This window comes from Dasypus novemcinctus, chromosome X, assembly GCF_030445035.2.
Source record: "Dasypus novemcinctus isolate mDasNov1 chromosome X, mDasNov1.1.hap2, whole genome shotgun sequence".
NCBI lineage: Eukaryota > Metazoa > Chordata > Mammalia > Cingulata > Dasypodidae > Dasypus > Dasypus novemcinctus.
The window spans coordinates 116,187,488-116,215,400 of NC_080704.1; the positions used below are offsets into that span (position 1 = coordinate 116,187,488).

General features: G+C 37.9%; 1 protein-coding gene and 1 pseudogene across 1 annotated transcript in view; one reads left to right on the plus strand and one right to left on the minus strand.

Annotated features, from left to right (window-relative positions):
- Window positions 1-27,913, plus strand: part of COL4A5 (collagen type IV alpha 5 chain) — a 420,087-nt gene that overhangs the window by 54,137 nt on the left and 338,037 nt on the right. The gene's annotated exons all lie outside the window — the stretch shown is intronic.
- Window positions 3,180-3,724, minus strand: LOC139438133 (FUN14 domain-containing protein 2 pseudogene; annotated as a pseudogene).

Below are 27,913 nucleotides of genomic sequence, written 5' to 3' on the forward strand. Positions count from 1 at the left end.
CTTTTTCTTCTACTTCTGGGATTCTCACAATGTGTATATTGGTATGTTTGATGGTGTCTCACAGGTTTCTCAGGCTCTGTTTACTTTCCTTCATTCTTTGTTCCTTCTCTTCTACCTGGATGATTTCAATTTTCTTATTTTCAAGTTTACTGATTCTCTCAGCTCCAATCTTTTGAATCACTCTAGAAAATATATAATTTCCATTACTATGTTCTTCAGCTCTGTTTGGTTCCTTTTCATAATTTCCAACTCTAATCTCTTTGTTTTCATCTGTTGTTTCCCTGATATCCTTTGGTTCTTTGTGCATGTTTTCCTTTTAGCTTTTTGAACATATTTAAGACAATTTTTAAAATGTCTTTGTCTTCTTGTTCCAGGTCTGGTTTTCCCCATTGCTGGTTCCTAATGCTTTAATTTTGTCTTCCTGGGCCATCATTTCCTCTTTGTTTTATAGTATTTTGCTGAAACCTGGATATTTTGATAATTGAATGATATGTTGTTGCTGGAATTTAGATTATAGAGCTTAGTTCCATAAGCTCGTTTCTAGTTAGAGATATGAAAAACAAAACACCTTTCCTAGTCTTTGCCGATTAACCTGGGTAAGTGTTATTCAAAACTTAACCATACAATGAGTTGAGAAACTAGCTTAAGGGAACCTCCCTGATCCTTTCTGTGCCTGTATTTTGTCTTAGGCATGCTCATGTGGCCCTAGGAATTCCCTTGTTTACATAGTTCTGTATGTCTCCTCTTCCCTAGGAAAGTTTCCTCACAGTTCCAGGCACTGCAGTCTGTTCTATAGCCAGCAATCCCTTGTCCCAGTTAACATAACTTAACTCTTTCTCCTCACAGTGCTCTGGAAGAGCACTTTGTGAACTGCCTTCTACATGTAAGGCAAGTTCCTCAGGCCACCACCAGATAGACTGGGTCAGACATACATGTTCCCAATATATGCATGAGAGTTATTTTGCTCTCTCGAGAACAGGGCCATATATCTGCACTGGGAGTACAGACCAGCACCTTGCTGAGCCAGAGAGTGGTGGGGGAGGAGTCATCCAGGGCACCCAACATCCTACTGTGATTTTTTTAGGAGGTAATTGGGATTGAACCCAGGACCTAGTACATGGGAAGCAGTGTCTCAACCACTGAGCTATATCAGCTCCCCTACCACTTTTAAGTAGCCCTTTTCTTAATTTGAAATTCATCCTGTTCCTTTAAATGTTTTTTGGAATTTTGGGAAAGATATTTCTGCCAGTTCTTGCTGGCTGTTCAAAGCTTCTATGAGGGGACAAGATCTTAAAGCATGTAATTCCATCATCATCGTCTGCACAGGGCTGCATGGCTACAATTTGATGGTTTTTGTAGGTGGTACATGGATACATGGGGTTCATTATACTATTTTCAATATTTTTATAGATGTTTGAAAATTTCCCTAAGAGTAAGTGAGAAACATTTAAGCTCTTATAGAAAAATATGCAGCAAAGAGGCTCATACCATTAGGATTTTAAGATGGTTCATAAATTTTGCAAGTAGTTCATGTTAACATAATATTACTGTAATGTTTTAAAGAGAAAATACAAATAGTTGAATTCTATAAATTTATAGACATCCACTGCTAGGTTCAACTTTTCAAATTCAATACATCATTCCCAAGATAGATTAAAAGGCAAACATTCTAAACTCACAGTCTTAAAAATATACATACATTACACTAGGGATCACCTGCAATTTTAAGCATTAACAAATTAAAATTAACCTTTTATAGTGAGTTTCCTGCTTTCTCAGAGCTCATAATTCTTTGCATCAACACCTTTCCCAGATACCTTTCTATGAAGTCATTATTCATATATTGAACAAATATTGAGTACCTATGTCAAATGCTAGACCCAGTGTATATGATGATAAAAAAGACACAAGCCTTGCCCTCAGGAAGCTTATACTTGTAATATGAGTACCTATGTCAAATGCTAGACCCAGTGTATATGATGATAAAAAAGATACAAGCCTTGCCCTCAGGAAGCTTATACTTGTAAAGAGGCCATTACAATAAAATGTCCTAAGATTCTCTCTAAGTGTATGTATGAAAACATTTATTTTAAAAAAAATTTTTAAGAGTTGGCAATCATCATGAGACAGCAGATTACATTTGATTTTAAGAAATTTCTTATGTGTTCTCTTTCTCAGTTTTGAATGCCTGCATTGTTATATTTCAAAGGATGTGGTTCAAATGTAAAATTTCATGCTAAGAGGATAAAGAAATGCTGGAATTTGTATAAAGAACTATGGCTAAATTTCCAAGCTTAAGTCATTTCTATGAAATATAAACCTGAGAGTTTCTTCCCATCCCGACCTAAAGTCACATATTTTACCATTAATAAACCACTTCTGAAACAGCCACAAAGTTCATTACCCTACAATTATAGGTGGAAAATATCCTGTGGAGAGTTATCTTCATGCTCCTAAATGATACCCTAAGTCTATCCATTCCACAATGTATCTCTATTGGTTGGTTTCCTAAAGACCTTCCCACCAACTACAATACTTCAGCATGGCACACATCTTCAGCACGGGTTCGTTCTATATTCAAAATTTTCAATTATTGTGCTCATGCTGTCATTTTTGGTAGGTTAATAATAACAGGTATGAATGGTTCTCTTTCTATAGTCTAAAACCAACCAAGTAAAGAAGAAAGTAGACATAGATATACCAAAACATTTCATACTTAAAGGCAAATGTATTCAGTTCCTTTCCATGCAACCTATATGGTTCCTTTCCATGCATTGTCTAACAAGATATCTATGTGTTTATTCCTTTTTCCAAATCAACAGTTTGGCACAGTCTTTGAGGATTCACTCATCTCCACCGTGAGGCATCTTATGATGTGTTCTGATAAGTATCATATCTAGGGAGGAAAGAAGCATTCTTGCTGACCTACGGAATAGCCAAGTAGGAAGTCTATGATGATGTCTGTTGTCTTTTCCAATACTATCAAACTCAACAGTTAACCTGTACCAAAAGATGCCTATAGAAAACCATTCAGATCTGCCACTTCAGAGAGGAAAGGAGAGATTCAGTGTTCTATGAAGAAGTATAAAAGCTGCTGGCTGTAAAAACACAACTGACATTTTCTGATGAATGATGGAAGAAACCAAAAGACAAGAATAGTGCAAATGAAGTCATCCTCCTTAAGATGCCATGCTAAGCAGAAAGCCTCCAAAAAAATCCCCAGTCACGAGAACATTCTTTACAAATCATGACACCTCCTCAGCTTTGCTTTTGAATTCAGTAGGTATTTGGTTGCTCTTACAGATTTTCAGCTGCTCCTTGGCTTTTTTCATATCCTTTTCTACTTGTTGCCGGTCAACTTTGATGTACCCAGTTTACAAACCGAAGGAGAAAAAATTCACCTCTCACAGCTGTTGCAGTCAGCTTTCCAACCTTCTTGAATATGAAACATGTGCACCATTCAGTGCCAGCTTCACCAATTAACAGCTCTACTCATGCTGTACTTTTCTGTAGAGGCTCAGGATTCCGACACAAACAGCTTGCGCCACCATGGCTGCTTTTTAGCAAATTCTGCAAGGTCCATTAACTAAAAATTTCCTCCAGAGTTTCCTGCGGCCATTTTGGTGAGCTCATTTGGCAAGGTCACCCTCAGAGGCTCCACACCTGACACACATGACAAGGCACTGCCATGACCACTGCTTCTGTCAAGTGGCTTCTGGCACATGGACCAGATATTTCCATTTGTATAGCCAAGGTAGAAGAGCAATTCCCCTCTTATTTTTAATAATACTGAAGATATTTCCTTTTTGAGTCACCTAAATATCCTTATTTTCCACACTTTAAAATTTCTCAATAATGGTTATGAGAAAGGTTATATTTAGCCTTATTTTCCTTAGTGCAAGATTTATTTGGACCCAGAAATGTGAGTAAATTCAACAATTATATTGTCCTCCCTTAGATGGGGGTTCAACTTCTGATTTTACTACTTTGAAGACCACCTTCCTTGTTGGAGAGAAAGTAAATGAAATGTTCCCCAAATACCAGACCAATCCTTTCTCCATTTGCTATTTTTGTTTTGCTAAACATTTTTCCCCACCAGCTTTGGTTCTTTTTAGGTTGGTAGCTTTCCTGTAATTATTCTTACAGGTTTATATTATTAGTTTATGTCTGCTTTTATTTCTATTTTGCCTCATCCCAGCTATTCACGTTTTAAAATTCTAAGTCAGAATGTTCTTTGTGTAGTTTTCTCTGGTTTGTGTACCTCTCCTTGATTTCTTTGTCATCAGATTCTCATGATTTTGTGATGGGATTTAACTTTTTAAAGTTGCCCATGTTCTCGATACTCTTTGAGTCTGTGACCTAAAATCTCAGTTACATTTTCTTTGAACTTTCAAAGATCTGCTTTTTTAATTTACAGAGTATTCAGTTAATTGTGATAAGCTTTGTTTTCGCTTGCTATTAACAACCCCAAACCGACATTACAGTTTCATCCTTAGGTTCCTGTTACTGCCAAATGTCAACCAATTCAACTTTTTTTCATCAGGCTTAAAGTGCAGAATGCTTTTGTTGGAAATAATCTGATTTCAATGATTTTCTCAATACTATAAATCTTCCTAATTTTTCTAAAACAGTGGTTCTCAAACCTGGGTGCGCAGTAGATTTGGGATTGGTCTGGGAAGGGGTGTAGGCAGTTAGATTAAGGACCAACCACTATTTGAGTGGAAAGGGGAGCTGTACAGAACTTTTCTTTTTTTTACCTAAGTGATGAGAAGTACTTTTTTTGTTTCTCTATTCTATATCATGTTCTTATTATTTCCTCCTATTGTAGATAATTTTTCTTCAACTACTCTGAATCATTCATTTTTTTCATTCTCTATCCTGCCTAAGAATCTTTTTTTAAAGATTTATTTTTATTTATTCCTCTCCCCTTCTCCCCACCTCACCCGCTTTTCTGTGTCCATTTGCTGCGTGTTCTTGTTTTTGTCCACTTCTGTTGTTGTCTGCAGCATGGGATTCTATGTCTCTTTTTGTTGCGTCATCTTGCTGCATCAACTCTCTGTGTGTGCGGCACCATTCCTGGGTAGGCTGCACTTTCTTTCGCACTGGGCGGCTCTCCATATGGGGCGCACTCCTTGTGCGTGGGGCTACCCTACATGGGGGACGCCCCTAAGTGGCACAGCACGCCTTGCGCGCATCAGCACTGCGCATGGGCCAGCTGCACACGGGTCAAGGAGGCCCGGGGTTTGAACCGCGGACCTCCCATGTGGTAGACGGACGCCCTATCCACTGGGCAAAGTCCGCTTCCCATGCCTAAGAATCTTTATTCTCTAGAAGAATAAGTTTTTTTTACTCATTTAGTCCAAATATGACTAGGAAGTAACCAGTAAAATTGTCATCATTTTCTTTTAGATTAGCTATATTCAATAGAAACACAATATACATCACATATATAATTTAAAAATTTGTAATAGACACTTTAACATAAACTATAATCCATGCTGTGTAGTGGTGCTCCAGGATGTACTCATCAGGTGCGGTGTCACACTGGTAAGTGAGGTTGTCAGTGTGGGAGGAGTGGGGGGTGTGGGGAGTGGGGTATATGGGAAACTTTTGTGTTTTCTGATGTGGCATTTTGTGTGATCTATGCATATTTAGAAAAATAATAAAAAAGCATATAAAACAAATGAAATTAACTGTGGCAAAGTGTATTAAGTTAATGTGTCCAAAATATTATCATTTCAGCATGTAAGCAATATATGTTATTAATTGGATACTTTACACTCTTTTTGTACTAAGTCTGTAAATCCTGGTGTATATTTTACATTGATAGTACATCTCAGTCTGGAATAGCTCAGTTTTAAGTATTTAGTAGGCACATGAGGCTAGTGGCTACCTTATTGGCTAGGGCAGGCCCTGATGAATTATTTTCCATGTTATTTCCCTTAAGATCTGTTACAGAAAATGTCTATTGACTGTTCTCTTGCTACTGTTCCTTCCTAATTAAGATTCCTACGAAAATTCTTTTCTTTTTTTTCTCATAGCGGTTTTATATTTACTCCCTTCTACCATTGCATTTTATATTCTATTGCTTTCATTAGAGTAAAGTAATTGATTTGAATGTATTTCTCCAACTAAATTACAAGATGTCTTTAAAGGCAAATTTTGTGCATCATATTCATTATTGTGCTATCATCCCCCATCCAGGAAGGTGTTGCTGCTTTGGAGATAGTAAAGCATACAGTAAATATTTATGGAATTGAATTCCATACAGTCCATTTCTTGATGTGCCTGCATATTGCAGAGGCTTAGTAACTAGGAATGTGGTCAGTATTCCCTCAAGAATAGAGACATTCCATTTTCAAAACTCCAGTCACAAGTCCAGATAGCATACATTCTGTTCTGAATTTGTCTACTTTCACTTGTGTAGCTCTTGATTGGTTAGATGCACCAATTCAATTTCCTTTCTTGATTTTGTAATATGCATTATTTATTTCCTTCTTTTTGTTTCAAACTCGGTGTTGCTTTGAGCTATATTTGTATGTGACTAGTCTTGTAAACTTTGATTTTTAAAATTGTTTTGCTTAAAATTTCTCAACAGTTGTTATGAGAAAGCTTATATTTACCTTTCTGTTCCTTATATTTGGTTCTTAGAACTTTTCACCCTAGCATTCAAGTATTCATTCACTAGAAATGGGCTAGCAATGGAAATAGGTGCAATGTCAAGGTAACAAGCTTGATTAAATAAAAATTGCTAGGTTTTTGCTATTAAAATAAGATATCTTTGAATGATTGTATGTATATAAGGCATATCCTGGGCTCCCGTGTCAATACAGAATTCTCCACCCCCATCTCCTAGATCTGTTTGTCATATCATCTTTTTTAAAATATATTTTTATTTATTTTTAAAAGATACTTACATAAAAAGTTACATAAAAAATATAAGGGATTCCCATATGCTCTACTCTCCACATTAACAAATTTTTTCATTAGTGGGTTATATTCATTGCAATTGACATTTGGAGCATTACCACTAAGCATGAATTATAGTTTACATTGTAGTTTACGTTCTCTCCCACTCACTTCTGTAGTTTATGGCAGGATATATAATGGCCTGTATCTGTCATTGCAATGACATTGAGGACAATTCAAAATCTGAAAATGCCCCCATATTACATCTTTTTCCCTCTCCCTGCCTTCAGTGACTCCAGTGGCTACTGTCTTCACATCAATGATATAATTTCTTCCATTGCCAGAATCACAACAAGCCTATAGTAAAATATAGGTAAGTCCACTTTAGTCCATATTTTATTCCCCAGTCCTGAGGATTCTGGGATTGTGATGCCCACTCTACCTCTAATTGAGAGGGAGCTTTAATCCCATATGGCTGATGGATGGGACTCTCTTACTTGCAGTTGTAGACTCTCTCTGTTCTTTGGTGTGGTGGTTGTCCATCCTCACATCCTTGTTAGTTGTAGGCCTTGCAATTCCACTGAGGCTTAGGGCCCAGCTGGCACATAGACAGCCCAGAGATTCAAGTCTCTTGGGCATATACCTATCTGACTCCAGCACCAACTATAGGTTCAAATAAACGGGACAGAAGAGACATGTGTAGAGAAATCACATCTGAGTCCAACTTTGTCATATTCAATAGCACAAACTCCAAAGTAGGACCCATTGGCAAGGTACCAAACTCCAGAGATATCTCCCATGACTGTAGGACCTAGGTATCTTCAGAGCTTTCAGGAACCCCACTATTTGGGGTAGTATCTTCTTTGGCAGTCTATGAGATCCTGCTGAGACATGCGTAAGTGTTACCTCTTTGATGACCTCCTGACACACTTTGAAGTCTCGTAGCCATATAAACTCATTTGTGTTCATTTAATCTCTTTCTCACCTATTCTTCCATTGGTCTAAGTCAGGGCTAAGTAAAGGACATTTTTTTTCATGACGAGCATAAAAGTCATAATAGATTTTGGGTAGTGTATAAATTGAAGCTGTTTTGAAAATAATTGCTCTACGTGATGAGTATTGAAAAAGCTATGATGTGGACCATTGACCATGAGGTGCAGCGGTGCTCAGAGATGTATTCACCAAATGCAATGAATATCTCATGATGATGGAGGAGGTTGTTGTTATTGGGGAGGAGTGGGGTGAGGGGGTGGGGGTATATGGGGATCTCATATTTTTTTAATGTAACATTAAAAAAATGAAGACAAAAATTAAAACAAAAGAACAAAAGAAAAAGCACACAGCTTTAATAATAGAGGAAGTTATAAGTTTTCTTAATATTGTCTCAACAATTACCAGCCTAATTCTTAGAGCTGGCACTCTTGTGATCTGGGAAGGAAGGTGGTGACTGTAGTGCATCATTTCCACATTTGATATGTGCTTTTATGTAATCAGTGGTCCGTAATCAAGAACATTAAGAATGGGTTGTTTTTCCTTTTGGTTAAAAGTAAAACAGCCAGAACTGCTGACGCATTCCTGCTTTTTTGTGATTGTACTATACTAGGGTTTTCCTGATTTCTGCCTATGTTGGAAAATACCGTGGGAGCTTTCATGCAGAACACTTGCCTTGCTGTAAGTGGTAGCAGATCTTCTTGCTTTGTTGTCTCTGAAATAGAGATCATTTTAGCTCCTCCTACCATGACTTATCAGCTGCTGATATGATCAGCCAATAATTCTTTTAGAAATGTACAGGAAGTTTTGGTCTACTCAGTGTAAGGGCAAGAACTAATTTCTTCTTACCTTACTTTCAGCAGGCAACAGGGAGACCTAGGGCATGTTAGTACATTTTTAGATTGGCACAGAGCCCTGGAGTTGGACTTGATGAGTCTTAAATGAACTTAGAATGCAGGTTTTGACTGTTTCATAAGAGACATTCCAGACATATTTATGGTGAGCACAATTCTGAAGATTTTATTCTTATTAACATGGCACTGTAGTCTTTTGTTTGCTTCTTTTATCTGTTGTGTTAGTACTTTTCCAAGACCAAGTTAAAGCAAATAACTACAGATATGCTCTATTAGTGCTAATCTCTTTAAATTTATGGAACAACTTTCCTGCAGTCCTGAGAAAGATGTCAAAACTCAGGGTATGTCTGGACAGGCCTGGTAGAACTAAAAACTGTAGTACTGTCAATAGTCTAAACGATATTCTTAAAATAATATCAACGTTTATCTTCTCCATTTTCTTTTGTCCTTGTAGCCACAAATGTGGTTACCTTATTTATCAGAAAGTAAATCATCCTATGTGGTGTTGGAGGCTTTCATTATATCCAGAAATAAATAACTTAAAATCCAATGATTTTATGTGTTACTCATGTGTATTACCCCATCATTCTGCACTACTAAATTTTGGTTCAAAGTCTTGGACACTTTATTCCAGAGAAATTAGCTGATATTAGAAGGAACAAGGCATTCAGAGGTAAAAGACAAAAGCTTGAGTTCAAGAATTAGCTTTAAATTTCTTAATTTCCTCTATCCTAATTTATATTTTTGTTCAACTGAATGATTGTAGCAGAAACTGCTTTTTAAAGTATTTACTTAATGTAGCAGTTTGATATAGATGAATTTCAAAAATAGATCTTACATTATGTTTGTAATCTGGCCTGTACCTGAGCATGACTAAGTTATGATTAAGGCTTTGATTGGACTCAACTCATTTTGGTGTTGAGTCCCCACCCCTTGATGGATGGGTTCTCGCAGATTAAATGCATGGCAAAGGACAGAGTTGAAGCTTTTTGATGCTGAGGATTTTTGATGTTGGAGTTTTGATGTTGGAATTTGATGCTGAAGCCTTAAGAAATAAGCTCACAGAGGAAAGAGAAGCCAGCCCCAGGAAGAGAGGAACCCTGAGCCCAGGAAGAAGCAAGCCCTGGGAAAGAAGGAACCTTGAACCCAGAGAGAAACAAGACCCTGAAAGGGAAGAAACCAGGAAGCCTGAACCCTCGCAGCCATTGGCAGCCATCTTGCTCCGACATGTTAAAATAGACTTTGGTGAGGGAAATAACTTATGCTTTATGGCCTGGTATCTGTAAGCTCCTACCTAAATAAATACCCTTTATAAAAACCAACGAATTTCTGGTATTTGCATCAGCACTTCTTTGGCTGACTAATACACTTAATTTATTAAATAGAGTTTTAATTTTAGGAAAAAAACAAAACAACAAAATAGTGTTTATTGGTTTCTATCTTATAGAGTATAATTCACATACCATAATTCAATGAAATGTTAGTATGGAATTGTACAATATATGTGTTTTTTAGTATCTGGCTTCTTTCAGTTAGCATAGCAGATTTGAGAACTATCTATGATTTAGAATAAGTATGTATAATTTTTGCAAAACATAAAATTCATTCAAGATTGTGGGGAAAAAAAAGAATTAGCTTCTATGTGGTCCTGGATAAGGTAATTTAAACTCCTAAAATCTCAATTTCTGCATCTGAAAACATAGATAAGTATACCTGCATATATCCCAGCATTATTACAGGAAGGACCAAACTAGGTATATGTCATAGCAGTTGTAAGTGGTAAACAAAAATGCAAACAAATTCGGCTGTCATTTTTGTTGTTTTGTAACCTCTTCACCCTAAATTCCTTAATGTGTCTATCCTATGCATATAATCTTTTATGTTTCAAGTTAGATATGATAATACTCTGTGTTTCATTTTATTGCTGTAAATGTATTTATCACTAGATTTTCTTACCAGGTTTCATATTAGAAGTGAAAAATAATCATCACAGTGAAACTATTTCTATACAAGGATTATTCCTCTACCTCCACCTCCAAAGTAAATAACTGCTTTCAGCTTGAGTAGGGAAATTAAATGTTTCCTCTGCTTTTAAAAACACAATATTAAATGATTCATGGGGTTGATCTCATTTTAAAATACTTTATTCTGTTACTTCCTGTGTTCCCAATGTTGAATTTTCTTTGTAAGGGATATAAATAAGTTAAATCTCTATTTCAGAAGTACTTTGGTTTGCTTTGTGAGACAAACATCACTGGAGGCTTTAATAAGACAAGGCTGGATGGTCAGAAATGTTTTAAGTGAATATCAAAAACATATAGATCAGGGGTTCTTACCAAGGGGTATAGGAGCTTGAACTGAAAATTTGAAAAAAACATTATTCTTGTGGGGACATGTTGGTGCAGGTGTGATATATTTCTTAAATAATAGTGTGGTGTGGACAAGAACTGCTGATATAGAGTTTAGGACTGAGAAACCTCTAATTCTGCTGTGCTTAGGCTTATTTTCAAATTTAGACCCTGACCATGCTTATAATATATTCTTATATCTGCTTGTTTCACTTCAAAACTTTGGAAATTGTTGCTATGAAAAGATCTGTTTAAGTAGTAGCATGTGAGAAAAATATGCTAGGTGTGTATTACCAGTTCTCTAAGCATATATTTCTTTTGAATAGTCACCATACTTTATGTTCATCTTATGCCATTTATCTCACTCTAATAAATATTTACATGTTTATTTCTTTAATTCATTTATTAGTTTATAAGCTCTTCTGGGGAGATATTTTAATAATCTGCATCCATCCCACATTACTTTGTATAAAGGCAGCACTCAGTAAATACTGATGGTATTTATTTTAATTTATAGTCATTTGCACCTGAAACTTCGCAGAAGTTTAATTAAAGTAGTTTACATTTGGTTCCTTTTCTGTATGCCTATCATAGAATCTATTCTTGTTTTCTTTTTTTTTAAAATAGAAAAGTTGTAGCTTTACAGAAAAATCATGTAAACAATATAGAGTTCTCATATACTCCTAAGTACATATAGTGTTCCCTAGTCTTAACACATTGCATTAGTATGTTACTTTTGTTACACTTAATGAGAGACTATTGTTATAATTGTATTATTAACTATAGTCAACATTAGGGTTCGCTGTTGTTGTTGTATAGTCTTTTCTTAAAATTTTGATTTTTTTTAAACAGATATACAACCTAAAATTTCCCCTTTTAACCACATTCCATCATAAAATTCAGTGCTGTTAATTACAACTGTAATGTTATACTAAACTACTACCATTTATTATCAAAAATTTTCCATTACCCCAAACATAAACTCTGTTTCATTTAAGCATTAACTCCTCCTTCCCTACCTCCACCCCAGCCCTGGTAACCTGTATTCTAGTTTCTGACTCCATGAATTTGTTAATTCTAATTATTTCATATAGTGTGGAAGTACAGTATTTGTCATTTTGTATCTGGCTTATTTCACTCAGGGTGATGTCTTCATGGTTCATTCCAGGTTGGGACATGGATAAGAACTTCATTCTTTTATGGTCTAATATTATTCCATTGTATGTATATACATTATGTTTATTCATTCATATGTTGATGAACAATTGGGTTGCTTCCATTTCTTTGGTAATTGTGACTATGCTGCCTTGAACATCAGTGTGAAAATATCTGTTCAAGTCTCTGCTCTCAATGATTTGGGGTGTTAAGTAATTCTATACTTAACTTTCTGAGGAAACACCAAACTGTTTTTTACAAAGGCAGTATGATTTTACCTTCCCACCAACAATGAAAGACTATTTTTATTTCTCCACATCCTCCGCAGCAATTATTTTCCATGACTTTTTTTAATTTGTTTTTTTTTGGTCTTAATTTTTTTAATATTACATTCAAAAAATATGAGGAACCCATATACCCCCCACCCTCCTCACCCCACTCCTCCCCCCATAACAACAATCTCCTCCATCCTCATGAGACATTCATTGCATTTGGTGAATACAAATCTGAGCACCGCCACCTCATGGTCAGTGGTCCACACCATGGCCCGCACTCTCCCACATTCCACCCAGTGGGCCATGGGAGTACATACAATGTCTGGTAACTGTCCCTGCAGCACCACCCAGGACAACTCCAAGTCCTGAAAACGCCCCCACATCTTATCTCCTCCTCCCACTCCCTACCCTCAGCAGCCACCATGGCCATTTTCTCCACACCAATGCCACATTTTCTTCGATTACTAATCACAATAGTTCATGAATAGAATATCAGTAATTCCACTCTAATCCATACTCTATTCCTCCATCCAGTGGACCTTAGAATGATTGTGTCCACTCCGGAATGAACCAGTATGTCATTGTGGGTTTTTAAAAATATAGAGCTGTTTTATTTCTTAGGTTATAGCATTTATCCCAATTAAATTGAATTTTTAAGACTGTTGCTCTGCAAATACTGCTTTTAAACATAGTGAATGAACAAGAGAACAGAATGCATGTTGGGTGGTAAGTTTAAGATAGAGTACCTTTTTCATTATTATTATTATTAATAAGATTATTATTATAGAAGTAGAAGATTTTTAGAAATATCATGCAGAAAATAGAGTCCCCATATCTAGCCTGCATTATTAACATTTTGCATTACTATGGTAGCTTTGTTACAATTGAGAGAATATTATAATTGTGCAACTAACTATAGTGCATAATTTATATTAGAGTTCACTTTTGAGTTGTACAATCCTATGTTTTTTTAAAAAAAATTATTTTAGTAACATATATTACCACCTAAAATTTCCCCTTTTAACCATATCCAGATATATAAATCAGTGGTGTTAATTGCGTTCATAATGTTAGCTACTACCATCACTAGCACCCATTACCAAAACTTTTCCATCACCCCAAACAGAAATTCCATACTAATTAAGCATTAACTCTCTATTTGCTACCACCACCTCGTTGGCCCCTGGTAATGCATATTCTAGTTTCTGACTCTATGAATTTGATTATTCTAATTCTTTCGTATCAGTGAGCCCATACAGTATTTGTCCTTTTACATCTAGCTTGTTTCACTCAACATGTCTTCATGGTTCATCCACATTTTTGCATGTATCAGAACTTAATTCCTTTTCACTGCTTACCAGGTTTTGTCTATATATTCATCTGTTGATGGACACTTGGGTTGCTTCTATCATTTATTTTGACTAATGCTACTATGAACATCAGTTCGAACTTTCTGTTTGAGTCATTAATTTACATTCTTTTGGGTACTGGAAAAATGTCTTTTCAAGACTTTTGCCCATTTAGGTTATCTTTTTGTTGGTGAGTTGTAGGATTTCTTTATAAATTCTAGATATTAAAGTTTTAAGATAAATGGTTTTCTAAATATTTTCTCCCATTCTATAGATTTTTCTCTTTACTTTATGATGAAATCCTTTGATGTACAAAACTTTTCAAATTTGATGACATCCTATTTTGTCTATTTTCTCTTTTGTTCCTCATGATTTTGGTTTAAGTTCTAAGAAACTATTGCCTAACACAATGTCCTGAAGATGCTTCATTATCTTTTCTTCTAGGAGTTTTTATATTTGTTTGATGCATTTTTTTCCTTTTTAATATGTTTTTTATTTATTTTTAAAAGATACATAGATCCCTGGGGGGGGGGCGGCAGACTTGGCCCAGTGGTTAGGGTGTCCGTCTACCACATGGGAGGTCTGTGGTTCAAACCCTGGGCCTCCTTGACCCGTGTGCAGCTTGCCCACGCACAGTGCTGATGCACACAAGGAGTGCCCTGCCACGCAGGGGTGTCCCCGAGTAGGAGAGCCCCACGTGCAAGGAGCACGCCCTGTAAAGAGAGCCGCCCAGCGTGAAAGAAAGTGCAGCCTGCCTAAGAATGGCACCGCACACAGGAAGAACTGACACAACAAGATGATGCAACAAAAAGAAAGACAGATTCCCGTGCCGCTGACAACAGAAGTGGACAAAGAAGAAGACACAGCAAATAGACACAGAGAACAGACAACTGGGGTGGGAGGGGTGGAGGGGAAAGAAAATAAATAAATAAATCCTTAAAAAAAAAGAAATATAGGAGACTCTCATATACCCCACTCCCCACATCCCACACATTTCCTACATCAACGACTTCTTTCATTAGTGTGGTACATTCATTTCCCTTAATGAATATATTTGGAGCCCTGCTACAGAGCATGGATTATAGTTTACTTTGTAGTCCACACTCTCTCCCAGTACATTCAGTGGATTATGGCATGATATTTAATGTCCTGAATCTGTCCCGAAAATGCCTCCGTACTACACCTCTTTTCCCCTCTCTCTGCCCTCAGCAACTCCAGTGGCCACTGTATCCACATCAATAATATAATTCCATCCACTAGTAGAGTTAAAATAATTTTATAGTAGATACTAGTAAGTCCAATCTAGTCCATGTTTGATTCCCCAATCCTGAGGACTCTGGAATGATGACGCCCACTCCACCCCTCAATTGAAAGGGGGATTTGATCCCACATGACTGATGGATGGGACCTGCTTGCAGTTGTAGATTGCAGTTGTCTATTCCTTGGTGTGGTGGTTGTCAATCAGCACCACCTTGTTAGCTGACCTGGGTAAGTCCAATGAACTGGAGAGTAGGTGTTGCAACTCTGCTGAGTCTTAGGGCCCAGCTGGCACGTGGACAGCCCAGACACTCAAGTCTCCTAAGCATACACCAACCCCAACACCAACCACAGGTTCAATAAAAGGGACAGAAGAGGCATGTGTAGAGAAGCCACATCTGAGTCCAACTCAACTCCATCACACTCAGGTGCACAAACTCCAAAGGAGGCTAAAGGAGGGCCCACTGGCAAGGCACCAAACCTCGGAGCCATCTGTTATGACCATAGGATCTTGGTGTGTCTGTAGCCCTCAGGAACACCAGTACCTGGGATAGTATATACTTTGGCTTACTATGAGATCCTGCTGATATGTGCATAAGCATGACCCCTCTGATCACCTCCTGACACATTTTGAAGTCTCTTAGCCATATAAACTCATTTGTCTTTACAATTCCCCCTTTTATTCAAGGTCTTTTTTTCAGTTGCATCACCAGCTGATACTTGGCAATAATCCTTTGGCGCCAGGGAGGCTCATCCCCAGGAGTCATGTCCCACACTGGGGGGAAGGTAATGCATTTATATACTGAGTTTGGCTTAGAGAGTGGCCACAGTTGAGCAACATGGAGGCTCTCGGGGCATCCTGCAACACTAAGCCAAGGTGAAAATTCAAGTGCAAAATGCTTATAAGCATAGTCATCAGTATCAAGGGCCCATCATTGGGCCATCCTTCTTCATTGGTCATTGCCCCTGCACTTGGGGGATTGTTGTTGTTCCATGGGGGAATGTGACAGAGCTCCCTAGGATGGGAATCTAGCATTTGCTTAGTTGTCATGTGAATCTCTACCCACTGTGGCAATGCCCAGTGAACATCCAAACATATCTAAATACCCTATATGCATGCCCAGGTGAACTCCCTCCCATGCATCTCCCATCAGTGACACCCCACACCAGTGCTCCTCCCCTGCTATAGTTGAATCCCTCTGGGATCCAAAACTTCTTCAAAAATGAAGCATAATATATTGCCAAATGTGTTTGATACATTTTGACTTGATTTTTTATAGGATGTGTGGTAGGTACCCCCCTTCATTCTTTTGCATTTAAATATCCAGTTCTCCTAGCACCATTTGTTGAAGAGACTATTCTTTTCCTATTGAGGGGACTTGGCATACTTGTAAAAAATTGATTGGCTATAGAAGTGAGGGCTTATTGTATGTGTGTATGTGTTTATCTTTGTGTGTATTTTTATATCAATGTTACAAGTTATTCCATTAACAAAAGATAATTTAACAATAAATCTTCTTTGGTCTGTGGTTACACTCTGCCCTTATTTTTGTTCATTTTTCATGCTTGAAGGATTTGCGATGATATCAGTCTGATTGCTTCAGGCCAAGAATCAGCATAAATATTATGGGGCAGGTGAATAGAATTGTTTTTCCTTGCAGTTGAAGATACTTATTGCTTTTGGGATGGGGCTGGTCCATCATTACTGTCTTGTTAGTTGTCCAGGGCAAGCCCGAGGAACTAGAGAGTAGGAATTTCCCACAACTCTGCTGGCTTTCAGAGCTTATCTGGCATGTGAACAATTGGAAGATTTAAATCTCTTAGAAATATATTTAACAGGTAAATTGAAAATTATAGGCTCAAATAAAAGGAGTAGAAGAATAATGTTTAGGGGAATTATATGAGTATAGCTATGTATATTGATTGGGCAAATAGATTTTCATATATTTCCATATAGATAAGACTCACCAAGGGGTATTGATTTCATGGGGACATGTAGCTTGGCTATGGTTTCTGGATAACCCTAGAGTCCTTAGGAGCACTTTTTTTGGAGTCTTTGTTTATTGTGGCACTTTGTGAAATCAGCCTGAGACCTGGATGCCAGAGTGCCTGCACCAAACTACGTTCCCACCGACAGTGAGGGTGTGTTCCGATTTCTCCACATCCTCTCCAGCACTTGTAGTTTTCTGGTTTTAAAAAAAGATTTATTTATTTATTTATTTCTCCCCACTCCCTCCATTGTCTGCTCTCTGTGTCCATTTGCTGTGTGTTTTTCTGTGTCTGCTTGTATTCTCATTAGGCGGCTCCAGGAATCGATCCTGGGACCTTCTGTAGTGGGAGAGAGGCAGTCATTCTCTTGTGCCACCTCAGCTCCACGATCTGCTGTGACTCTTATTCTCTCTCCTCTGTTTCTCTTTTTGTTGCATCATCTTACTGCACCAGCTCTCCATGTGGGTCAGCTTGCCACATGGGCCAGCGTGCCTTCACCGGGAGGCCCTGGGCATCGAACCTCGACCCCCTATATGGTAGATGGGAGCCCGATTGCTTAAGCCATATCTGCTTCCCTCTGTTTTTTAAATAGCAGTCAGTCTAGATGGTGTGCGATAATATCTCATAGTTTAATTTGCATTTCCCTAATAACTAGTGATGTCAAGAACTGTTTCATGTGCTTTTTAGCCATTTGTATTTTCTCCTTAGAAAACGTCTATCCAAGTCTTTTGCCTTTAAAAAAAATCAATTTTAATGATATTCATAAAACAGACAATCCATTCAAAGTGTACAATCAGTGGTATTCATATAATCACAGCATTGTGCATTCATTGCTTCAATAAATATTAGCATATTTTCAGTACTCCAAATAATAATAATAATAAACAACCAAAAAAACCCACAAAAAACTCTACCGTTAATAGTTGCCTCTCAGTCTCTCTATCCTTCTACTTCCATACATAGCTGCTCATTTTTAATTGGGTTGTCTTTTTATTGTTGAGTTGTAGGATTTCTTTATTATATATGTTGGGTATTAGACCTTTATCAGATATATGGTTTCCAAATATTTTCTTCCATTGAGTAGGTTGCCTTTTCACTTTCTTCACAAACTTCTTTGAAGCACAAAAGTTTTTAATTTTGAGGTGGTCCCACTTATCTTTTTTTTTCCTTAATATAAGAGCCATTCCATAAAACCTGAAGAAAATAATATAAGGAAGCATCTGTGAGAACTTGTGGTAGGCAATATTTTCATAAACTTTATAGCCAAAACATGAGTAACAAGGTTTTATTTTTGAAATCTCATTTTGATTCCATTGGTCCATATGTATGCCCTTGTTCCTAAAGCAAGCTCTTTTCATTACTGCAGCTTTGTAATAAGTTTTATGCTGTCATCTTAATTTAATGGAAGCCAAAATCTGCTCTTAACATATACCATTTTGATTTGGGATATTATTCTAATGTAAAATTCCCTGAATCCAAATACCATTAAAAGCATCTAATAACCTAATTAATTTTTTTTTAAAGATTTATTTATTTTATTTAATTTCCCCCCCCCTCTCCTGGTTGTCTGTTCTTGGTGTCTGTTTGCTGCGTCTTGTTTCTTTGATCCGCTTCTGATGTCGTCAGCGGCACGGGAAGTGTGGGCGGCGCCATTCCTGGGCAGGCTGCTCTTTCTTTTCACGCTGGGCGGCTTTCCTCACGGGCGCACTCCTTGCGCGTGGGGCTCCCCCATGCGGGGGACACCCCTGCGTGGCACGGCACTCCTTGCGCGCATCAGCACTGCGCATGGCCAGCTCCACACGGGTCAAGGAGGTCCGGGGTTTGAACCGCGGACCTCCCATATGGTAGACGGACGCCCTAACCACTGGGCCTCTTTTCACATATTACCAAATGGTATCCAAAAATATTTGTAAATAAAAAATTAATTTACTTTAAATGTGCTGTAGGCATAACTAACCCTCACACAATTACCAAATGTAAAATCTTTGGTGTTAATCTCAACAGCTTGTCTATATATTTTAAAGCTTTAAACTACTTCTGGTAATTGAGAATTTGTTAATTTGTCTGTTAATTTGTCCAGGATAGATGCCAGAAGAGCTCCATTGTCTGCTTGCTGATGTATTTATAATATATGGGCTCACTTTGATTAATATGAATTTATATGAATCCTTAAAGTATGGCATACTTCTTCTGTCTGGAGCCCTTTCTTATGTCATTTGCTTTTCTCCAACCTTACTTCACCTTCTTTAAAATGTAAATATATAATATCTCCAAAACTAAATCAATACATCTTTACTCATTGATTATCTTAAAAATCACAATGTTTTTAATCAAAGAAAACCATTTGCTATGTTGGTATTTATGAATTACATGTTGTAGTCATTACATTTTAATGAGTCTCCAGTAATATTTTTAGTTCTGCATTGGTAGAAAGTGGCAGCTGCTGTTATGGTTAAAAGGCTTTCAATTTGAATAATGTATAAACCTATGATTTGATTTTTTTAAAAAAACCCTTTTATGATAGTGAGAAGAAAATGTTTCCTCTTCTTAGAAAATCTGGCAAAATATCTTCATTTTTGCTCAGAATTTGAAGGTAAGTGGAAATGAGTTTCAAATATTAGAAAGGTAAAATAAAAATGGATTCTAGTCCTGGCTCTATCACTGATTCACTGACCTTAGACCAATCACTCACCAATCAGTTTTTAGACTTCCATTTCTTCATATCTAAATTGAGGGATTATATTAGGTAATCTCTAAGAAATTTTTCTGCTCTACTAGCATTCTTTTATTGATAGCATTTGTTAGGAAGAAATAGCAAGATCTCTTTACGAATTGTGGATAGAGGATGAAGTAAAGTGATAAAGCAAAGATATAAAAAATGTTTATTTCTGAAACATTAAAGAATGGTGAATATTTATCCACAAAAATGGAGGTTTTCTGTGAAAAGCAACCTGGTAAATGGCTTCAGTTTTGGTATGTTAAATTTAGAGTAGTATTTTCTAAGAGTTTATAATATGAGATTCATGGGTTGGAACATAGCTTAGAATCCTATTGTATGCACATGGATTAAAAAGTGCAAGTAGTACTGCAAACAGCCTTTTCTTTCTTCATCCCTTTTTGTCTTTTTAGATAAGTTCCTCAAGGGCAAAAACGTGTCAATATTTTTCATTGATTTATCAACATTATATATTTATTTCTTGCTGTGAAGAATGAGTGGCTCTTTCTCCTATCATTTCTAACTCCCTTTTCCTGTCCTGTCATATGTTAACACTGTATTCAATTAAATCAATAAACTGTTCACATTATTTTGAATATATAAAGCCAGGTAGTACTCTATTGTTACATTTATTTTTCGTGTGTAGATCTTTTCCCTAGAGTCTCTAATTACATTTCTTTGTTTTTGTAGTGCATTTTTTATAGCTTTTAATTTTTTGTCAAAAGATTTATCATATCAAGTTCCTTCACTTTTCCCCTGGGATCCTATATGGGAGACACCATTATAAGTGGTGTCTCTTTTTGTATATTTTATAATTTTTTATAGCATATAAAAAGTAGTTAAACTTAATTTATTTTATGCCTAACAACTTTGCTAAATATTTTCATTCTAGTTTCTCTGAAGATTTTTTGAGATTTTCTATGTATACAATCACATCATCTGTGAATGACATTTTTGTTTCTTCTTGTCCAAACCTTTATTTCCTTTCATCAATGGTTAGGGCTAGGATTCAGCGAGATTGGCCTGTGCCTTTCCTTTCAATTCAGTACTGTTTGGATTTTGTGTCAAGGTTATGCTAGCTTTATAAAATGAAGTGGCACATGTTCCCCTTTCTTCTCTTATATAGAAGTGTTTGAATAGTTTTTAAAACATTTTTTTTCTAAATTAATTGCATTATGGTCAGAGATCATATTCTGCATGATGTCTACCTTGTGAGACTTGTTTAGTTTTAAGACCCACAGTGTATGGGCTGTTTCTTATAAATATCCTGGGTGTACCTAGTAGAAATGTGTGTTCTTCATTTCATGGGTACAATATTTTATATATGTTCATTAGAGTAAATCGTATTCAAATCTTTGTACATCCTTACTGTTTATTTTGTTTACTGGCTCTATCAGTTATCAAAGTTTGGCTTAAGGGAAACGGATGTGGCTCAAGTGATAAGGCCTCCACCTACCATATGGGAGGAACTGGGTTTGATCCCTGGGGCCTCCTGTTGAAAAAGAGAAAGAGAAAGCAGCCCTGTGTGGTGAGCCAGTGTCTGTGTGGTGAGCTGAGTGCCTATGCAGTGAGCCGAGTGCCCGCGTGGTGAGCTGAGTGCCCATGTGGGTGCCTGTGCGAGTGCCTGCATGGCAAACCAAGTGCCCGCACTAGTGCACGTGTGGTGGGCCAGTGCGTGCGCAGTGAGCTGAGTGCCTATGCAGCAAGCAGAGTGCCTGCACAGTGGGCCAGTGCCCACACAAGTGAGTCATGCATCAAGACGATGATGCAACAAAAGAGAGTTGAAGGGGAGAGTCATGGTGAAGTGCAGCAGAGGCAAGGAACTGAGGTGGCACAAATGATAGAGAACCTCTCTCCACCTCAGAAATCCCCAGAATCAAATCCCGGTGAATCCAAAAGGAGAAAGATGAGAAGAGAAGACAAAAGAGAAATAGATACAGAAGATCACAGAATGAATGGACACAGACAGCAAAAACAACAGGGCAGGGGTGGGGGAGGGGAAGAAGATAAAAGGTCCTTTTAAAATCTGCAATTTTCATTGTGAATTTTTCTGTTCACTTTATATATTTTTTGGATGTTGTTTGGATGTTTTTTGGATGTTTTATCATTCTGTAGAACCTTTTATCATTCTGAAGAGACTCTCTTTCATTTTCTATAATGTTTTTTTGCCTTAAAATCTATTTTGTCTCGGGAAGCGGATGTAGTTCAAGAAATTGTATTTCTGTCTACCATATATGAGGTTCAGTGTTCAATACCCAGGATGTCCTGGTGAGGACAAGCTGGCCCATGTGGGAAGCGGACCCATGCAGAGTGCCACCCTGTACAGAAGCAACGCCTAATGCGGAGAGCTGACACAGCAAGATGACACAACAAAAAGAGACACAGAGGAGAGACAATAAGAGACTTAGCAAGTGCAGGGAGCTGAGGTGGCACAATATAATGATCGCCTCTCTCCCACCCCAAAAGGGCCCAGGATCAGTTCCTGGAGCAGTCTAATGAGAATATAAGCAGACACAGAAGAACATACAGTGAATGGACAAAGAGAGCAGACAATGGTGGGGGGGGAGAAATAAACAATTAAATCTTTTAAAAAATCTATTTTGTCTTAATGTAGGCATATCACCTTTCTTTGGTTATTACTTTTTGTTAATATCTTATTTTTTAATGTATTTTAAAAAATACATAGATCACACAACATTACATTAAAAAATATAAGACATTCCCATATACCCCACTCCCCAGATCCCTCACTACTCCCACAGGGACAACTTCTTTCATTACTGTGGTATATTCATTGCATTTGATGAGTACATTTTGGAGAATTGCTATACAGCATGCATTATAGTTTATGTTGTACTTGACACTCTCTCTCAGTCCATTCAGTGGGATATCATGCCCTGCATCTGTCCCTGCAGTATCATTGAGGACAACTCGAAGTCCCAAAAATGCTTCCATATCACACCTCTTCGCTCTCCATGCTTTCAGCAACACCCGTGGCCACTGTCTACACATCAATGATAACAATTTCTTCCATTGCTAGAGTCACAATAATTCTGTAGTATTCTATAGCTTAATACCAGTAAGTCCACTCTAATCCATATTTTATTCCTCCATCCTGAGGACTCTGGGATGGCAATGTCCACTCCTCCTCTTAATTGAGAGGGAGCTTAGATCCCACATGACTGATGGATGGAATTCACCTGCCTTCAGATTTAGACTCTCAGTTCCCTGGTGTGTTGGTTGACTATCCTCATCTCCCTGTTAGCAGACCTGGGTAAGACCAACAAACTAGAGACTAGGTGTGGCAACTCTGCTTGGGCTCAGGACCCAGCTGGCATATAGACAGTCCAGAGATTCAAAACTCTTGAGCATACACCAACCTCAGCGTCGACCACAGGTTCTGTAAAAGTGACAGAACCGGCATGTGTAAAGAGGTCACATCTGAGTCGAACTCCATCCCACTCAGGAGCACAAATTCTAAAATAGGTCCCATTAGCAAGGCACTGAACTCCAGAGCCATCTGTCATGAGCATGGCACCTAGGTGTCTCCATAAACCTCAGGATCACCACTACCTGGGGTTGTATCTACTTTGGCTGTCTCTGAGATGCTGCTGAGATATGCATAAGCACATCCCCTCTGATGACCCACCAAGTCATTTTGAAGTCTCTTAGCTATAAAAACTCATTTGTCTTTACATTTCTCCCTTTTATTCAAGATCGTTTTCTTGTTGCATCACCAGCTGGTGCTTGGTAGTAATCCCTCAGCACCAGAGTGGCTCATCCCTGGGAGTCATGTCCTAGGCAGGTGGGAAGGTAATGCATTTACGTGTTTAGTTTGGTTTCAAGAGGCCACATTTGAGCAAAATGGAGGCTCTCAGGTGTTAAATCTTAGGAACCCTGCAGCTCTAGGCCTAGCTGAAATTTCAAGCACACAGGCTACTAAGCATAGTCATCAGTATCAAGGGCCCATCATTGGATCATCCTTCTTCACTGGTCTTTGCCCTTGCACTAGGGGGATTGTTACTCTTCCACTGGGGAATGTAACAGAGCTCCCCAAGATGGGAACTCAGTACTCCCTCAGTTGTCAGGTGAAATTCTATCCCCTATGTCAATACCCAACGAATATCCGAACATATCTATATACCCTATATGCGTGCCCTGGAGAACTCCCTCCCACCAATGCATCCCCTATCAATGATGCCCCACCTAAGTACCCCTTCCCTGTCATAGTTGAACCCCTCTGTGATTCAAAACTTGTTCAAAAATGAAGTCTAATATATTGCCAATTTCAATTAATAAGAAAATGAAATAGTAATGATAGGCTTAATGTTAAGAAATAAAATACATAATTTCGAAAAACTAAAATAATGTAAAAAATAAATTGGGATATTTAAGAAATGAAAAATACCATAAAATGTTTTTTTTTACATTCTGCCTTTCCTAACTGTAAAAGCTTTTGCCGTGTATGTACAGTGGCAAGGCATTCTCTTCCATTTCTTCCTTAGTGTCTTAAAAAATATTTAGGTCACAGTAAAGTCATATATAGAATATAGGGAACTCCCATATAATCAACATCAAACCCTTTTCTCCCTTACCCAGCAATGATCCTTTTACACATGGATGTTATATTTGCTATAACTGGTGTATAGGTGTTGAAACATAGCTACTACCCATGGTCCTATTATGGTTTACTTTGTCATTTACACTTTAGAGTGTACACTTTTATAAATTTTTGGTTATGTTATGGTTTATATATTTTTTTTACATTTTAGACTACACACCTTTATAAATTTTTGGTGATATTCAACATGGCCTATATTCATCAATTGCAGGATCATGCAGAACATTTCCATTGCCCCCCAGTTACCCTCTCTTTCAACTATTTTATTCCTCTTTCCCCCTCCCCTCAGGACCCACAGTGATAACCAAGCTTCACTGCTTGAAGGACAAGATTCATAGATATTTGCAAGAATGCTGAGAGCTTGACACACTAGTCTGGCCCCATTGGGAGCCACCCATGTTCTTAGGAGACACCATCCTTTTGTTTGAGAATATCAGACCTCCCCAGGATGCGGGCGTAACACCTTCCCACTCGTTGTGTAGGTCTCCACCTATTGACATAACATACTATGACATGATGAGCACTCACCCATTCCTTATAAGCCTGACCTAGGTGTACCTTGTGCCAGTTGCCCCCATCAAACAGCTTAAACCAGTAACCCTTCCTTATTACATTTTGGAAAGTTTTCTTAACATTCTAATTTCAATGACATACCCGATAATCTTCCATGTTCACTTGCTCCCCCGCAAACCTGCCCCCAATTCATTGAACCATCTGACCCATCCTTCCAATCCTAGTCCCCCTCAAGCTTGCAAAGCCAAACCCAATAGTATCCCTATGCCCCCATCTTATCCCTTCACTACATAACTATGTACCTCCACTTTATCATAGATTTTGACCACCTGGGCGTTGACTCAAAACCTTCCTCTCCCCCTTATTTCTGGTAAGCCTATCTTTCAGTCTCTAGTTCTCTGCGACAGCTTGATTTGCTTAATTCATATCAGAGAGGTCATGTAATATTTGTCCTTCAATACCTGACTTGTTTCACTCAACATAAAGTCCTCAAGATTCATCCATGTTATCCCACGTGTTAGTATTGTCTTCCTTCTTAGGCTGAGTAGTATTCCATTGTATGTACATAACATTTTGAATTTCCTTTCATCTGTTGTTGGGCATTTGAATTGATTCCAACTTTTGACAATTGTGAAATATGCTGCTATGAACATTGGTGTGTATATATCTGTTTGTGTCCTTGTTTTCAATTCTTCTGGGTTTATACCCAGTGGTAGAATTGCTAGGTCATAAAGCAAATCTATAGCTAGCTTTTTGAGGAACCATCAAACTGTCCTTTACAATGGCTATATCCTTCTATATTCCCACCAGCAGTGAATGAGAGTTCCCATTCCTCCACATCCTCTCCAATACTTGCAGTCCTCTGTTTTTTTAATAGCCACCAGTCTAATGGGTGGAAGATGTTATCTCACTGTAGTTTTGATTTGCATTTCCCTAATAGCTAATGATGATGAGTATCTTTTCCTGTGCTTTTAGCCATCTGTATTTCTCCTTTGGAGAAGCATCTGTTCACATCTCTTGCCCATTTTTTAAATGTGTTGTCTTTTTATTTTGGAGATATAGGATTTCTTTATATCTGTTGGATATTAGGCTCTTATAGATACATAGTTACCAAGTATTTTCTCTCATTGGGTAGGGTGTCTTTTCACTTTCTTTTAAAAAACTCCTTTGTGTTGCAAAAGACTTTAGGTTTCAGGAGGTCCCATTTATTTTTTCTTTCACTGCTCATGCTTTGGGTGTGAAGTTCATGAAGCCATTTACTATTACAGGGTCCTTTAGATGCTTCTCTGTATTTGTCTACCCAGGTTTTTATGATCTTGGCTCTTTGTATCTTTGATTCATATTGAGTTGATTTTTGTATAAGGTGTGAGATGGTAATCCTCTCTCATTCTTTTGCAAATGGATATCCAGTTCTCCAAGCACAATTTGTTGAAGAGTCCATTCTCTCCCAGTTGAGTGGGCTTGGTGGCCTTGTCGAGTATCAGATGACTGTATATGTGAGGCTCTATATCCGAACTCCCAATTCGGTTCCATTCATATGTCTATCCTTGTGCCAACACCATGCCGTTTTGACCACTATATCTTTGTAGTGTATTTTATTTTTTCATTTTTTCATTTTTTTAAAACATTTTATATATTTCTCTTTCCTTTCCCCCCATTGTCTGCTCTCTGTGTCCATTTGCTGTGTGTTCTTCTGCGTCCACTTGCATTATCAGGCAGCACCAGGAAAGTGTGTCTCTTTTTTTTGTCGCGTCATCTTGCTGTGTCAGCTTTCTATGTGTGTGGGCCTCTCCTGAGCAGGCTGTACTTTTTACATGTGGGGCAGATCTCCTTGCATGGTTCACTCATTGCACAAGAGGCTCCCCTACATGGGGGCACCCCTGCCTGGCATGGTACTCTTTGCATGTGGCAGCACCACACATGGGCCAGCTTACCACACAGGTCAGGAGGCCCTGGGTATCAAACCCTGGACCCTCCATATGGTAGGCGGATGCTCTATCAGTTGAGCCATGTCTGCTTCCCTTTATTCAGTTTTTAAAGGTTTATTTTATTTATTTTTCTCCCCTTCCTCCCTGTTGTTTGCTCTGTGTTTCCCTTTGCTGTGTGTTCTTCTGCATCCACTTGAATTATCAGGCAGCACCAGGAAAGTGTGTCTCTTTTTTTTTTTTGTTGCGTCATCTTGCCGTGTCAGCTTCCCATATATGCAGAGCCTCTCCTGGGCGGGCTGCACTTTTTACATGCAGGGCAGCTCTCCCTTGTGGGGTCTGCTCCTTGCACATGGGGCTCCCCGACATGGGGGCGCCCATGCGTGGCACGACACTCTTTGTGCGCAGCAGCACTGCATGTGGGCCAGCTTACCACACAGGTCAGGAGGCCCTGAGCATTGAACCCTGGGTCCTCCATATGGTGGGAGGACGCACTATCAGTTGAACCATGTCCACTTCGCTGTAATATGTTTTAAAGTTAGGTAATGTGTTTCCTCTGATTTCATTTTTCTTTTTCAATATGTCTTTGGCTATTTGGGGCCTCTTTGCCTTCCAAATAAATTTCATAGTTAGTTCATCCAGTTCATTAAAAAATGTTGTGATGATTTTTATTGTGATTGCAATAAATCTGTACTTAAGTTTTTGTAGCATAGACATTTTAATGATATATAGTCTTCCTATGCATGAACTGGGACTATTCTTCCATTCATTTAAGTCTTCTTGGATTTCCTTGAACAGTGTTGTATAGTTTTCTTCATATTAGTGTTTTACATCTTTAGTTAAATTTATTCCTAGGTATTTGATTTTTTAATTTACTATTGTAAATTGTATTTTTTTCTTGATTTCCTCCTCAGATTGGTCATTATCGGTGTTCAGAAATGCTACTGAACTTTTCTGCATTGATCTTATACCCGGCAAAATTCCTGAACTCATCTATAAGTTTTAGAAGCTT